This window comes from Parus major, chromosome 6, assembly GCF_001522545.3.
Source record: "Parus major isolate Abel chromosome 6, Parus_major1.1, whole genome shotgun sequence".
Lineage (NCBI taxonomy): Eukaryota > Metazoa > Chordata > Aves > Passeriformes > Paridae > Parus > Parus major.
This window is the reverse complement of record NC_031775.1, coordinates 13,678,315-13,695,326: the sequence shown is the minus strand read 5'-3', so window position 1 is coordinate 13,695,326 and position 17,012 is coordinate 13,678,315. Positions and strand designations below refer to the sequence as shown.

At 40.6% G+C, this 17,012-nt stretch overlaps 1 protein-coding gene across 3 annotated transcripts in view; it reads right to left on the bottom strand.

Annotated features, from left to right (window-relative positions):
* MAPK8 (mitogen-activated protein kinase 8) overlaps window positions 1–14,805 on the bottom strand; it is a 44,289-nt gene extending 29,484 nt beyond the window's left edge. For all 3 annotated transcript variants that reach the window (XM_015633041.2, XM_015633042.2, XM_015633040.2), the window contains exon 1: window positions 14,720–14,805. The gene's annotated coding sequence lies outside the window, so the exon portion shown is untranslated. The remainder of the gene's footprint in view (window positions 1–14,719) is intronic.
* Window positions 14,806–17,012: the final 2,207 nt, after the last annotated feature.

The window sequence follows — 17,012 nt, the reverse complement described above, 5'->3', positions numbered from 1 at the left end:
AATTATGTGCAAGGTTACTTCTCCTAGGTAGTGACCTGAATGTGTGCATTCCAGGCACACAGAGGAATAGAAATGGAACAGGTCTTGTGAAAGAAAGCTTCTCTTACTTTAAATAAGAGCACAAAATATTTTACCACCTGTTCTGCATTTTCCCATCACTACGCATACTGACAATGAAGAAGAAGTGTCAAAGTTTGCATTAAAACTGACAACAACCATACATTTGAGAGGCATCTCTTCTGTTCAGACAAAGAAAAGAAACCCAGCAATAATTTTCCCACTAAGAACATGAAAATAGAATAGGTCAGAATACTGCCAACTTAAAGGGTGGAGAAACATTTGCTCTGTACAGCTCAGTCTCTTAGAGTGCTCTTAAGTGCTGGTTTACACCTTCATTAGACAACACAACATGAAAATCCAGGATTCATCCTATGCTATAATGCAGAATTCCTTACTCTAGGATATCCTTTTGTGTAAGAAGTTATACATACTCAGCTTATTTCTACTGCAGTGAAGAAGTAGAGCTGAGAGGACATTTTTTACCCCAGTACCCTGAAATACAATAAAACATTAAAAATGAGAAAAAAAAAGAGATGGAACAACCATCATTAACTACAAGTTTTACATTAAATCAGAATTGGTTTTCATTTTCACGATTTCTAAAGCAATCCTCTCCTAAACAAGCAAGCATGAAGTGGGCTACATCTTGGAAGAAACTTTGGATGCTAAACCAGAAAACAATAGTCTTTGGGGCAAGATATATCTGAGGTTCAACACAAATACCAACTAACAGATCTGTCTACATGAGCACACAAAACTGTTCTTCTCTGAAAGATTACTACAGGAGCTGCTTAGAAGTTATGACTGACAGAAAATGAACACCATGACAAAGAGATGAAGAAATGGAAGAAGGCAATTTTAAAATAAAACAATTACATATCAATTACATGTTAAATAGTAATATAATCAACATAGTATAACAACATAAGCTACCTATTAATGATGATTCAGTAACTCCATTTAGAAGGCATCTAACACTATGAAAATGAACATTATTCTGTAAGAATCTGTGATTGACCTAGAAAAATCCAACAGTTCTTCAAGTACATGCTAGTTTGCTACTGAATGCAAAACAAATGGACAATGTATATATAAAGCTCTCGCATTAATGAATTTCATTTAATTTCTTTGTGAAAATACAGTTCACACATAGCTGATTTGTATGCATCACGTGTTTTTGAATGCTTGTCTAATTTTCAGCTGTCATGTTTAAAGGTTTCTGGACACCTGCTAAATGGATAGTGCAAACACAGCCTAGTTTTCACATATGCTTCAAAGGCTCAAATTTAGAAAACAAAAGAAAACAAAAGAAAACTTCATAGCTCGTTCAGTTAGTCTCAGGTTTTAATGTTTTGTTTGTCCACGCTGCCCTCGAAACTGAATGTTATATTTCACAATACTTTCAGCTCTGTTAAATATTAATGCAGATAGAGCATTTGTAAAAAGGAGTTACATTAGCTGGGTGAAAACTGCAGCAAGATATTACTAAACCATTACAAATGCCAAAGATGTCTAAAAATCTGAAGCTTATGCTAAAATGGAATATTCTCACTGATGACTCTAGGATTTGCAGGGCTTTCAAATTATGCTTTCACAGATCACAGATGGTTTTAAGCTGAACAACCTCCACATTGAACTTGTGTGGTGTCCTGAACTATTCCTAATGCTGACATGTGTTTAACGAGGCCTCCAGCTGATGTGCACTGGCCATGGCAGTGCCCTTCCCCTCAGCTACTGCACACCTGCACTACACAGAACTCTGCCCTGCTCACACCATTCACAGGACAAGTGGCACAGCACAAATTGAAAGTCTACAGCTCAGATCTCAGGAGCTATTTTCTACTTGCAACTATTAAACAAAACCACAGATATACTGGAGTGATTCTTGTATAGCTCACATCTGAAGTACAGTGCAGGTACATTTCTTAAAATAACTACATTTTAATATATCTTTAGTCCACCAAGAAGTCAAACTTCATTGGTTACAGATTCAGTACAGCAAAGGTGTTCACCAAGAAAAGTACCATGGCTGGGGAAACCTGCATAAACACAACAAGGACACATTTAGATTTCTATGTTACGACTTGCCTACTGCTTTCATGTTCAAACAGAAAAGGGTAGCTTCACTCCAGTTTGCTCAAACACAATAAATTTAAGGCACATTTAACTTTTTTTTAAACTTCAAGATTTTTTTTTTAATAGTCATCTTATATGGGAAATTCAAAGTCAATTACTTAATTTTGCAGAACCTGTTGAGTATTTAACAATAAATAGATGCCTTTCTCCACTAAAGATAGTAATTTCAGAAAAGATGACAGGTTTGGAATAGAAAAATAAATTTGGCTATAAAGCAAAATATCCCTGTGTACTCAATAGAAAATGAAACTTAGAAAAATGTAATATGGGCTGTTTAAATCAAGGAATTCACTGTTTTGGCAAACATTCTTGCCAGACTTATCAATCTCTTGCAAACATTTGTTAATCTAACTCTGTCCTCAGTACAATTTAACAGGGAGCAACTTATGTAGAGTCCTAAATTAATAAGCAATGAACAAAATCCTTTAATGCAAATGCAACATTTGCCATAATTTAATGTTGCAGTTTACACGTTCATATTATGACTAACAGAATGCTCCAGATGGACCACTGGATGACTTCTTCTAATCATCTAGGAAACTAGATATAGTTTTCTTGAAATGTATCTGCCATCTCATTATATTAACGTAGTTACTGTAATTTGAGGAGTTTACAAGAAGGGGAGGACATAGAGGGAAATAAACCACCCCCTTCTCCACTCCAGCACTCTTTTCTTGACCAGTAGTCACCTTATTACAGTTTACATAAAAGATCATCCATTTGAAGGTAAACTGCAATGGACTGAACTTAATTATGCATTCCAAAAGTCATCTGGAGGCCCTTTAATAACAAAGAGGTGCCTACCACTTAAACAGCACAGATTCATAGTGTCTGACAATCTGATTTTAATCTTCACAACTGATGTCTTCCCCCAAATACCAGTTGTTTGGAACAGACGAGTAATCCTATTGCCTTACATAGACGGAGCTTTCTTGTAATATTCAGCTCCAGAAACAAGTAAATAGAAAGCATAAAGGGCCTCAAGAGCCACAAGGTCCTAAGAGTTTTCACCCTCATCAGTAGTAACTGAAGAGTTCTTTCAGATCCTGAATCAAAACAGAAATAAATACTTAAAACTTACCAAGGAGAATGTGAAGACAAAAATAACAACAAAGCAGAGACAGAATTAGCAGAGGAACATTTGGGTGGTTTTTAACCCCATCTGTAAAACACACAGTGAGGATGATGCAGGAGATTAGAATCCAAGTGACCTGAGGATGAACTGAGGATGCTCTATGGAAACACCAGAGCTACTGATAAATGCTACTCAATTTATCAAAAATTCTTCAACACACTCCGTGCTCAGTCTTCTATTTTTTTCTCATACAAAAGTAGGTGAACTTTTACCTTTTATACTGTTGTAGTAGAATTTGAGGCAAAAGGAGAAAACTTCTTCATAGAAAAAAACAACCAGCAACTTTTTCTTTTTTATCTAAATTGCACTTAGCAAGTTTCCTGCATTTTAAATCTTCCTTGCCCTAATATCTATGTACTTTATAAACTACAACAGAAGGGGGAAAAATGAGTCCACAAAATTTCGTATCTACTAAAAGCCAGCTTCCACCTTAGAGACAGAATAGGAGTCATTAAAAGAAAATACATATACATGCAAAAAAGGACCTATCCTTTTTTATCCATGCAAAAAATGCATGTTTTGTTTTTCATCTTGGTTAAATTGACCTGCTGTTTCTTTCAGTCACTTCAGTCAGCCCACAAAGGGGCAGTGCTCCAGCACCTGGGTAGAGCACAGGTAAACAACCTGATCTCCAAGCAGCACTACCACTGGGAGCTTCCTTGTTTGCTTTGAAGGGAGGGACAGGAGAGGGGAATTATTACTGGCAGCCAGGCAAGAATCTCTCCAGGAAAGAGGAACATACTTATTTCTCAAGCAGAGCCTCCAGTAGCAGCTGCTGGCAAATGCAGCCCCTTGAGTTTTCCCTTTTCATGCTGTTACTCACTCTCTCTTGAAAAAGCCAATTTCACTGACACTGAGGACAGACATGTTCTGCGGTGTCAGTGAAGCAGGGATGCCCCAGGGATTGTATTTGCAGAGTCAGTCATACAGATAGGAACTTGAAGCTGGCATGTTCTCTAGCGCTTCCTCTGTCAGACTTATCTGATCAATACTGTAGCATCTATTAAAAATAAATGTTTCCAATACAGATTGTGCTATTTTGGGAACCTCACCTCAAATGGAGGTGAGGAGTCATCAAAACCCATAATAAAAGGTTAATAACAAAATCAGGAATGAGCTCAAACAGCTAATTTTCAACATCATGTTTTTTGCACCAGTGCTGGAACTACCTGCATCAAATTACGTTCAAATACTAGTCAGCCTGAAATAGGAATCACTCACAGCTGCAGTGACCAGTGTCAAAATATTAACAGCTGAACGTGAAATTAGGGAAACCTGAAGCTGGAAACCAGGATTTCTGTATTGGGCAACTGGAACTTGAGCTTTTCCACTTCCATGTCTCAAGTACCTTTGAGCAATCTGATTTAACTAACTGATATAACTAACTATTCACAGGCTGTTTAACTGTAAGGAAAGACCTCCAACCAGCAGCAGTAAAATTAAGACTAACTAGCAGAATACTGATACTGTCTGTAAACAGGTAGTGCAAGATCACATGCAAACATTCAGAAAGCCAGAGGAAACAAGGCCTGTTGTTAAACACTGCTCCACGTGAGCCATTTCCCAGCACTGCTGGGGCAGCTGGAACCACCAAAGCTCCACCAGCAATTTCACCACACTGCTCCCCATGGAGCACTGGCAGAGCCAGCACCTCCACATCACATTTCCCTCAGAAGCTCAAAGCAAGCATTAATGCAAACCAAGTACAACATACCAGTATTTTCTCATCCTGCTGCTGAACAAGGGCCAGCAGCATCAACCAACTGCTGAACCTGCATTCACAGCTTCTGAGTACCCTCTATATAAAAATCAATATTTCCAAACATTTCTAAAGCAAATTCTCATATTGTGAAATATCTCTTGCAAAACATCCAAAATACACCAATCATTTCTGGTACCACTAAAACATTACCTTTATTTAATATAAAATCCCATTCAACTGAGAATTTAATTCTTTAGTCAGATAAAACACATCACATACCTTGCACAAGCAGGATAATGAAGAACCAAGTAACAAATGCACCCACAGTAAATGACATACAAACAATGTAAGTTTTGCAGTGATTCTTTTTTCAAAACAGACATTTTATCAGTAAACTTCCTGCTGAGAGGATTTCACTTAATCCCCCTTCTTCCCTTTGCATTTCTCTACACTCTAAGACACTGTCCCATAATGCCATTAGTCTGTAAATCACAGCCCTTCTACTACAAAAAAATACTAAAAAAATGCATATAATAGTCATTCATGAAGAGTCAAGGCATTGGTTGTTAATGGCACAGGACAATTAAAGAGACTGCCATAAAGCACTGGAAAAAAGCCACATGGGCTGTATGCTTCTGTTTATCTTACACACACACATATTACCTAAACCAGTCAGGTAACTGAATCACTTCTGGCACTTGGAGCTACTCAGTTTTATCTCTCTTTTACAACTGTGACTAAAGCAGCTGGTCATAGAATAAATTCTCCAGACTTTTGGTTTAGGGCCTGCCTTCCAATTAGTTAAAACACACATTACAGCCACCAGCAGCTCTAACTTCATCACATGGGAAGTTAAACAAAATTTAAAGCGTTTTCTCTTTTCAGAAAACAGAAAAATGAGAAGGTAAGTCAAAGTATGGGGACTTCCAGTAGCCTGAAGGCAAGGAAAGAAAGATGCATGAGTGAATGTGTGCTATCAGCTCTATTACAAGGTGAAAATTTGTGTTTGCTTATCTCCCATTCCTTCAGCCAACTCCCTCTCCTCTAAGCAAACAGGAGAGTCTGCCGGTTTGTGACAGGGAAATGAAACCTCACATTTCTTCATCATGTGTGATTTTTACACACCAGGTACAATCCAGATTTCCAGGTTTCTGAAATATAATATCTTTAAAGTTAGCTTCATGTTTAGATTATGTATCTCTAGAGAAAAACACCAACATAAACCTCCTGAGAGCTGCCTAAAGTCACAAAGTTTATCTGAGGCTTTTAAGTTGATTTTGGTGATAGACACAGTCCCGGTAATCCAACTCAGCAGCAAGAAAGACAGCAACACATACAACTTCTCAGCATTTCTCACAGCCAACTCCTACAACACAGCTGCTCTGGAATACCAGTGCACCCTCTCTGGAAAACCCTCATCTGTGGCCAATAGCACTTAACTAATTATAACCAAGTTACAGATCACTTCTAGTTTATTACAGAGCCACTCTGCTGCAATATAGTTCTAGATGTGTATAAGAGACAGGTTTATTACAGAGCCACTCTGCTGCAATATAGTATTCTGCATTACATGTTTTCTAGGGGGCTGTATTTTGTGATAAAGGCTACATGTGACACAAAGCTTAATACAGGAGCTTCTACAGTGAAATTATGTATTTGTAATGGAATACACCGCAGAGTTCCTCTATTCTTAAATATTCTTGTTTTTTAAGTCATTAGACATCAGCAGAGATTCTTTAGAAAAGTATCTTCTGCTCCCTCTTAAACAGGTTTTAGATTCAAATGCCAGGAGGCTGTAAATGAGGCTGACAGGCTGCAGCATGCAATACTAAACAGCCTGTAAACTGGCATTTGTAATGATGAAGATTCCCATCCTACCTTTCCTCCTGAATTTTTTTTACGGATTCCTGAACTGCGACTTTAATTAACCATGAAGAAATTTACTGGGTAGCATTTTTCTAGAACAAGCATTTTCAGAATGAGTAGTGACATATCCACAGAGAAAATACCACTCTGCAAACTCTGCTGTGCTACATTTGATAGGAGAGCAGCTCTATAGCTTCTTCAGTGTATTGCCATATGAAGCTCCACTACAGATTGGTTCCATGATGAATCCTATTATCACAGTGTTAAGAAGTAACCCATTGTGTCTTCCAGATCAGTTTTGACACAGGAATCATAAACCACAGTACCTTCAACAAAAGAAAACTTGTGTAACTTTACATTTTCGCAAGGAAGCTGTTATGAAAACAGATTAAAAGACTATTCTTAGCAACTCTCCTTTTCAGAAATAATAGGATAAGACAAGGATCTTCCTTAATCCTTTCTCAAATAAAAGATTATAGAAAATAATGGTAAATGGGGAGAATATCAAAGTACACATTTTTTAAAAAGCTTTAAGTATTCAGGTTTATTGCAGGGCACTATTTGTCAATTTAATTTACGGGGTTTTTTTAAATAATGCTCTTAAAATCAGAAATTGGTGGAAACTCAGTAAACCAACAGTTCAACAAGCTGTTCTATTTTAAGCATCCAATTTAACTGTCAGAAGTGCAATATGAGTGCCTGCTGCTGGACCCAGAAAACACATTTAATCATAATCATGCTTAAACCATAACTGAAACTACTGCATTCTAGGGAATGCCAGTCCAAATCGCTTTATGTAGCTCACTTTCGGCAGAATCGTGTGGCATGGCCCATTCAGCTTCCTCAGGTACTTGAAAAAGCTGAACCATATATAACATTAATTTGACAAGAAAAGAATAAATTACTAATCTGGGCACAGCACAGTTTCAGCTGACTACCTAAGGGACCCTTAATTCCCACATTCCACAAAGGCCTGCCTGCATATGGTAGCTCTCTGCATGTCCAATGACCACTGGCAAAGCAACAAAGAGACAAACCATCAGCAAAATAAAGCAATGAATTTAACAATAAAATAATCGAGTGCTTCAATGAGATTTGTGCAAGTCTAGAAGCAAAATACCACTCCAGGATTATTGTCAGGGTAAGAGGAAATGCTTGTTTTTTAACCTCTTCTTGCAGGGGGAAAAAAAAAAGCATATAAAAGCTAAATGTTTCCGCAAAAAAAACGAATTAAATGGTTCTTTAATTGTTTTAAAGGACAACAGAAAACAAAGCTACAAAGTGACCTAAAATAGTAATTAAATATCAGTGATCAAGAGGACAATAGCTATAGAACACTAGAGGAAGGAAGGATTTGGGTAACAGCTGGGAAAAAAGTTTTCAGAATGTTTTAAAACTACAATAATTTTAACTTTTATTCCCAGCTACGAAAACTTAGAATCCAATTATGAATGTGCTACTTTTGTTAATTCATGCATTTATCTCTGAAATACAAGCAGATTAATGTGCTATGAAATCCTGTCTAAAGTATTTGGAATAAAATACTTCTATAGTAAGAGTTTTAGAATGGAACAAAAAACTCCAACACATGACAACTTCAGCACTAAGAATTCCTTCAGAAATACCTCTTGTAACACAATACAATACTTTGCACAATAATTTCTTGCTAGTGGGGTGGGAAGGAAGGCAGCACATCTCAAAACACAGCAACTACTTTCTGGGTAATTTGTAGGAAAGTACACCAATAATTACTAATGGCAATAGTCTGTTCTGTTGTCCCATTTCTCTTAGACTCCAGTAGTGCCTGATGCTCTGCCCCTGTGTATGGGGTTTGCATGGCCAGGTCTTGGTAACAGGGGGACTACAGGGGTGGCTTCTGTAAGAAGCTGCCAGCAGCTTCCTCCACTTCCAGCAGAGAAAATGCCAACCGGCACCAAGGCAGACACACGGCTGGCCCCACCAGGAACAAGGGGAACACCTCTGTGCCAACAACTTGTACTGGCTCTGGCTGAGCTGGAGCTCATTTTCCCACAGCAGCCCTCACAGTGCTGTGCTTTACACTGGGAGCTATACAGGAGTTGAGAACACACCAGAGTTTTGGCTACTCCTGAGCAGAGCTGGCAGTGTCAGCACTGCCTCTGCAACGTTCCCCCCATAAAGGGGCTGGGAGTGGGCAACGTCCTGGGAGGAGACACAACTAGGCCAGCAGACACAAATTAAAAATAAATATTCCTTACCATATGGCAGAAGTTCCCCAAAATAGGAAGAGTTTCAGAATTTCCATTCTTTAAATAAGAATATTAGCCTTCAGAAGCACTGCTGTGCACTGTACACTAGCACTGGTGGATATGCCTACAAAGAGTTGTGATGAGAAATTTTCTGAAGAAAACTAAGAAAGAATTTCCAATAAACTAAAATAGAGGGAGAATAAAGTAGCCCTCATCACACCAAGGTTTTCTGATTTTCCCACAGTGCCATGGGAAAAAAATTAACAAAACATGAACAAAATCCTTTTATATCCAATACAATCTTCATATAAACTGAACTGTCTTTTTTCTTCCACCATCTTGACACTAAAGTGGCACAAGAACCTTGTAATGCTTTTTTTAAAAAACAGCAAAAGAAACACTGTCTATTGTTCAACAAGGATGAGTTTTTCACTGCTGCAACTGTGCAAATCAAAGTCACCCACTGCTGGAAGGCTTTGCTGCTCATTAAATGAGCCACTGCCATGCACAAGGACCTTCCTCTTACTGTGTGTCTCCGAATACACTTCTTAGTATAAATGAAAGAACTGAACCTAGCCTAAACCTTTATAATAAACTTTTTAGGTTAGCATGTTACTACTCTTCCTTCTGTAAAGGTGACCAGGATGTCTGTCACCACCTAAAACACAGTGAACAATCCAGAATTTACCATGATTTATGCTGGCTGGCCTGTCAACCATGGCATCCACTTTCACTGTTTCCACAGTAAATTGTAACATTAGGATTACATCTTCAAAACTATGTATTTTTACATGATACTGATACTGCAAGTAAGTATTGTGATTCCTACTCACTCCAACATCATCTTAGGTGTTAAAACTACTAAAGTATCCATCTAGGATTCTCAAGGATGTGCTATCCCTAACATTAGATTTACTACACAATTCTCTCAGGAGTCACACATGAGCAACTGTATTCACATATTAAAATACTACAGGTTCATACCAGGACAGCTGCTTCGTTAAGATACAAAACACTTACTCTGGGTTGTAACTGTACTGCTCACCTCACTTTCACTAAGATCTCTAGTTGGTTTTGCAAAACAGACAAATATGTAAGAACTTATAGAAACAAGTGAGATGTGGGACATCTTCTCAAGGCAGCACAAGCATTTAAGAGAGATTTATGGATCTACCTTGGCCCTTTTTCTTTCTTCCAGCTGCCATTAGTCGTGCCACCCCTCTGCAGTCACAGACTGCTATTGTGACCAGCTGGAAGTCAGAGCTGGTTTGCTCCATGAAGCCACTTGCTGAGATAACCACACTCCAGCTAAGCATAAGGCACCCTCACCCGCCCAGCAGAGCCCTGCAGCAGCAGCTGCCAACTTGTTCCTCCAATACAGAAAGCAAGACCTGGACTAACTTCAGCTGCTGACTGCCAGCTGTTTCTTTGGAGACAGGTTGCTAAGTTCATCACAGTGATCCTAGGCATGACAGGTACCATAATCCTTTTTTTAGGCCTTTATACTGGCCTGGAAGCACTTCTGGCCTAGTCAGCTGGAAAGTTCAGTGCAGGGCAAAAAAGTCTGTATTGCCACCAGCAGACTTGAACTAAGATGCTTATCGTATCTCATTACTTTTCCCTTCACAACTTCTAACACAGTTCTGAACAACCTAGTTTACCTAAATCACTGTGCCTTTGTTTTGCCAACTTCCTCAAGCTACTCGGAAAACAGAAGTTTTATAATCTATAAACAGTAGAACTATAATATGGCTTGGAAGGAACCTCTATAGATCGTCTACAAAACAAGCAGAATTTCAAATTTGTATTCTCCTCTCAGGCTGCTCTGGACCTTGTCGAGTCTAAAGTCCCTATGGATGAAGATTCCATGGCCCTTCTGGACTCTTGGTCCATAAGAGGGGGAGACTGCTACACCAAGACATTAATTCCCTCATCACCTAGTGAAATTTCCATTTTTATGTCTTGCAGCTGTTGAGTCATTCAGAGGGGCAAGTGGTTCCATCACCTCTATTAGCCCTTGCTTAAAGCTGGTTAAATGCAACAATGACGTTCATCCCTAGGTTACAAACCCAGTCCTTTGTGCCCCACCCAGCTACAGAAGCAGTGCTGGATTCCCGGGTTTGGCACAGTGCAGCTGAGTGTGACCTGAACAGCTCTGCAGGGCAGTGCCACAGCTGGGAGCACTCCCTGCCCAGGGCAGCCCTGCAGGAATTACCCTTCCAGGGGTAATTCAGGGGCATTGCGCTGCTCCTGCTCAGCAGAAGCCCCAGCTCCTCTTCTGCCAGCAACAACAGCTGAAGAATCAGTTTCATTTTATAAACCTGGGCATTTCCATGACTTTTGAGAGTCCAGTGAAAAACAGGTACCCATTGTTCATCATTCTTATTTCACAAAAATTGAAACACCAGACTTGAGACATTTCAACTTTTGTTCAGCAGATAAGGGGAAAGATAATATTTGGATGGATACAGACTACAATGATGGGACACTTTAGCCACAGTTAGAATAATAAATATTGGGTTAAGACATTTTCCTGCACACTTTTTACATATAGATATATATAGTAAAAAATGCTTGGTATCGCATCAATAAAATAATGGAAGGCTGTCAGAGGTTTTTCTTTAATACTCAAAAATCAATAATTACAGAAAACAGGCTGTCCAGTAGCACTGTAAAATCACCATTTGCCCTTTTGGTTTATTTTAAGTGTACACACATGCACTCGTATACAGTATTTGCTTTGTTTGCAACACAACTGACCATTGAGCTGAAGTATATTTTTCTGTCAGGCCTGATTTTACCATTAGTCTGCAATATTCAGCTAAGAATGATTAATAAGCATCCCATCTGTTCACATATCAAGCAGCATTTATCCAACAATTAAAATGACAGTATGGTCAACAACAATTTTAGTATCAAGCTTACAGGCAATCAATTTGAACAGAAAAGGAATCAAGAATTAGTCCTTAATAACTTAAAAGAAAAAAATCACTTAAAGTTAGGAAGAAATGTGCAGCTGTTAATTATAAGCTTGGTACACCAAGATCATTATCTCTTCACACACAAGAATACCTTAAAAAATTATTTCAGAACCCCTGGCAAAACTGTGGTGAATTTCACAGCAGGCAAGCAACATAAGTAGCCTTTACTGGATTCTTAAAGAGCTTTCAAAAGCTAAGAGATCTTTCCATAACATAAATGGAAGCCTGCTTCTGCAGGCAGGTTTTGAATTAAAGACTAAGGGTTGTTTTTTTTTAAGGAAGCATTTACAGCAGTAAACATTTAGTCTTTTTTTAAAAAAAAACCAAAACAGGTTCAAAACAAGATTGGTCTAATTTCCAAAGTGAAACACTATACATATTGAAAATAACAAATAGAGTAAACAGAGCACTTTTTTTGCAATGGGGAGGGATTGGGAGGATGGGAAATGAAGGTTAAGAAATAGCACACCATGCTTTTCAGGAGACTATTAAGAAGAACATTTGTATTTGTCCAGAATGCTGGGTCAATATTCAGAAATGAGGAGATAAACGTGTACTTTCCAGGCACCTTTTAAACAACAAGCACCCAAATAATTTAGGCAGCTGAGGAAGAATGAAAAAGAAACCAAAACACATATACAGTAAATAGCTATTTCAGGTAGATAACAGGCAGAAAATAAATTCAGTTGTTACCATCTTGAAACATTTATTCCTTAATATTTGCATAACAATTCTACCGAAAGAATTTCCAAAGAAGGTTATGCTAGCACACCTAATAAGCCATCAAAAGCCTTGGTCCTTAAAGAGTAGGGTTAAAAGGAAAAATACAGAAATCACAGACAAAAGGAAACTCTATTTCTGCCTAGAAGGCAGAGTCCAAGAACTACAGGACCTGGAAGCCTCATAGATCACCTTACTAACAGTTCTGAATTAGAAGTCTCCATGAAGTATAATGGTAGCCCACAAGATTACTCTGAATGCTTATACAAGCCAGTGGTCTAAAAACCTTGGGAACTTTTGCAGTGGAAGACGTTAAAATTCCTTGTTTCAAAGTACAGCTTTGTACATCATCTGCAACTCTGAATTAGTTTTTGTTCAGCAGATACTTCTCTCTCTCTTCTCTGATCTTTTGCCTTGAAAACCATCAAGAACTGCAGCCAGCCTGCAACGTGTCTGGTTCCTGCCTTGGCATCCCATGTTATGCACCATACGGTCAAACTAGCCTGTGTTACACATCTTTGAATCAAGTGGGGCAAAAAGGGAAGACGGCTGTGCCTAGAGACTGAGATCAAAGCAGGGGACTATTTAAAATTCAACATTTTTATTAGCTACTATTAGAAGAACCAAGAGCTTCCCTTCATTATATACAAGGAACACTCAAGTAAGTCAGTGAAATCATTTTGACAGCACCCTTAAATAAGTTTGGCCCAGATTCATTTCATGCTACAGCTTAGAGCATTTCCAAGTTATCTAACACACAGATATACCTGCAGACATGTACTGAAGCACATCAGTTACTATTCTGCACTTGAATTGCACGTGCTGGCATCTCTAGAACTGAGACCAGGTCTCACATGACCTACAACACTACCACAGGTTAAGTCTCCACACCTGTAAGTAAAATCCAGCTGCAAGGAGTAAGCTTGCTCAATTCCACATGCACATGCCCTAGGGCAAGTAATACTTTCCATCCCCGAACAAGCCTAACACCCTTTGTGTTTGTATTATCAGATAGGCCAAAGCGTGTAGGATTTGTAGGTTGCCTGAAAGCCTTCAGCAAGCCTGTTCTGTACAACCGTGAGATTCAAAACCACACCATATGTGCAAAACCATTCCTGTAGCTGGGGAGCGGAATAAATAATCAAGTGGAATTTGTTTTTGTAGGTTATTTAAGGAGCTCAGGTCAAACTTCACTGATGGAACCGCTCCAAGCAGAGAGGCATAAAGAAACAGGCTTTGGAAGGAAAGCTGGATATAACGACACAGAAATCAAAAGCAAAAGAAATTCTGCAAAGAGACAGTTTACTCCGTTTGAAAGAAATCTAAGAATTAAAAAGCAAAAGATTCAAAGACACTGCCGGTCACCCCCAACCCGTGTATCAAGAGCAGTCACATTATCCCAGAGAAGTATTTTTTGTTTTAAGAGGCATTCTTAAGAGAAAGGTCACGGTAGTGGCCCACGGAGGGCTGCATTCCCACCACCCCGCCCTGTAACGCTCCTTCCCCGAACACGGAGCGTCCAGCCCGGCCTGCCCGGGTGCCCCCGCTCCCGGGAGGAGGAGGAGGAGCCCCGCGCCGAGCCTCCTGCCCCTCCTGCCACACCAACAAAGAGGTCCCCGCCATTACCCACCCGCACCTCTCCCGACCCCCCAGCCTCGAGCAGCCACGGAAGGTCACCGGGCAGGAGCGCCTCGCACCGCCTCCCGCCCCCGGCCAAGGGCACGGCCGACCCCGGCTCCCTTCGCGCCCGTGGAAACGTAAACAAAACCGCCCGGCCGGCCCCGGCCCCGCGGCAAGGCCGCTCCTCCGCCCGCGCCGGGCCCGCGCCGCCGCCCCGCTCCCCCCGCCCGCCACCGCCGCTCGCGGGGGCCGCGGCCCCGGCCCCGCTCACCGACCACCGCCTCCGGCCTCGGCCGCTGAGTAATGAGCCGGGCCCGGGCCGCGCACACGCTCCGCGCTCCGCCCGCCGCGGCTGCGGCTGCGGCTGCACCGCCCCCTGCGCTCGCCCCGCCCCGCGGTTCGGCACTGCCCCGCTCCGCTCCGCTCCGCTCCGCTCGGCGCTGCCCCGCTCCGCCGCCCCGGCCCCGCCGCCCCCCGCCCGCCTGGCTCCCACCGCGTCCCTGCGGGGGCTCTGGCGCCCCGGCTGCCCCGGGCCAGCGCATCCCTGTGGGGAACCAGCATCGCTCTGCCTCCCCCGCGCCCTTTCCCCTGGAGCAGTTCTTTTCCTGGATTACGCCCCGTAGCCAGACCTCTCTTCCTGCTGGGGCTTTCAGGAAATATTTGCATGTTTTCAGGCCTTTGCCCTGGCGCTCAGTGCCAGTGCGCGGCACCCTCCCTCGCATCCTGGCATCGGTGCTGCTCTCAGACGCCTTTCACGGCCTTGGCAGCTCCAGGCTTCCCGCTGCATGCCTGGCGTGGCAGTGCTTCATCTCATTATTGGGCATCTGGAGCGGTGTAACATTTTCTTGTTCTGCGTCTGTTTTGGTGCAGTTTTTCCTCTAAATCTTTATACCTCTTTGAGGTTTTTCATTACCATTGCCTTTGGTTCCTGGCATGACATGAGTGCTCTCTCCTTAGACTTCAAATATTTTCCTTGGTATATCATTTTGGGTTTGTTGGGTTTTTTACTTTTTTTTATCTTTTTTTTTCTTCAGGAAGGTCCCTGCTTAGAGACAAAAGGAGGCCACTCAGCAAGCTGCAGCAGCAAGCCTTTGTATATTTTTACCACAAAAAAGGCCCTATGAGCAGTACTTAAAAATACATAAAATCTGCCAGTTAGGCACAGGGTGCTGAGAAAATGGACATTTCACATTTAATTCACTGTCAAACATGTGGCCTGTGTCATATTTTTGAAGATGCCAATCTATCAAGATTTTTGTTGATAATGGCTTTTATCCCTCTTTATCCGTTTACATGCTAAAGGCAGTGCTTTAGAATATTCCTGTCTTGACCACTATCTTGGTGTTAAAAGTTTCACCTTCATAATTCTGTCCGTATCCTACTCATATGCCCATTTTGGTAAGACCACTGCATGCTGCCCATATAAAATTCTCACTTAAGTAATTTCTTTCCATTTGTTAAAGTGGTTCTTTTACAGATTTCCACAGACAGATATATGATGCCTCCTTTATATCTACACATCAAAAAAACCCAACAAAACAAAAACTATTGCTCAGACTCTGCCACCAGTCCTCCTTAGGTGTCTCTGGGCTCTATGTTTCTGAGACACACTTCCCACACTGCCTCTGATCATTTCCATGGGACAGCTCCCAAACAGAATTAACCAGCTTTTAGCTCTGAGGTTTTTTTCTTATTGCAGTGTGTTAGATCAGACCAAGATACTGCATTCCCTTCCATGTTTGCCAATGGCAAAACTCAGAAGGCACAAGGGGCAACATAAGCGCAAAACTTAATCTGGATAGGTGGTATTCATCTTGGCCAGGTAATTAAAACTGTATTTCTGAGTGACTTTTTAAAACTAGTCCTTACAACCTTGTATACAATCAGCATCTATTGCCATCTTGAATGTAAAGCTGATAAGCAACAGAAGTAATAATGCAGAAATTATACAAAAAGATCAGATTGGTGGTGTTGTTAAGCATGATAATAGAGGCTGGAAAGTATGTAAAGGTACTAAGAAGGAAAACTGAAGGGAAGAACTTCATGCCATAAATTTGCTGTTAACTAGTCTATTGCTTTAAAAATAAGGATAATATGATAGATAAACTATAAACTTCCTGTACATTATGCAAAATTTGCAAGATATTGAAATAGTAACTCTTCAAGTAAGAACAAAAACTCCCTTTGATTGTGTGTATAATCAGTTTTCAAAACTAGTCCCTATGTAGGAAAATGAAACTTTGACATTTGCTCAATGTCATTGAGCGTCACTATAGTATTGTTTTCGAGCATTGAAGAAGTATTTTCTTATAAACATTATGGCTACACTCCTCTGTGTCTGTGTGGAAAGTGTTTTCTGGATTGTCCTGAGTGATATCAAAGAAAATATAAAACTAAATTCCTGATAAACATGAAAGTAAACAGGTATTTTGAAACAGGTGGCAGCAAAGCCACCATTTTTCTCTGGACCTCCCAACAGATTAGAAGGATACAGTAGAGAGCAGGAGTAGGGATTCATTTGGACAGAACATGCAGGCAACCAGACAGAAGATTCAGATTATATT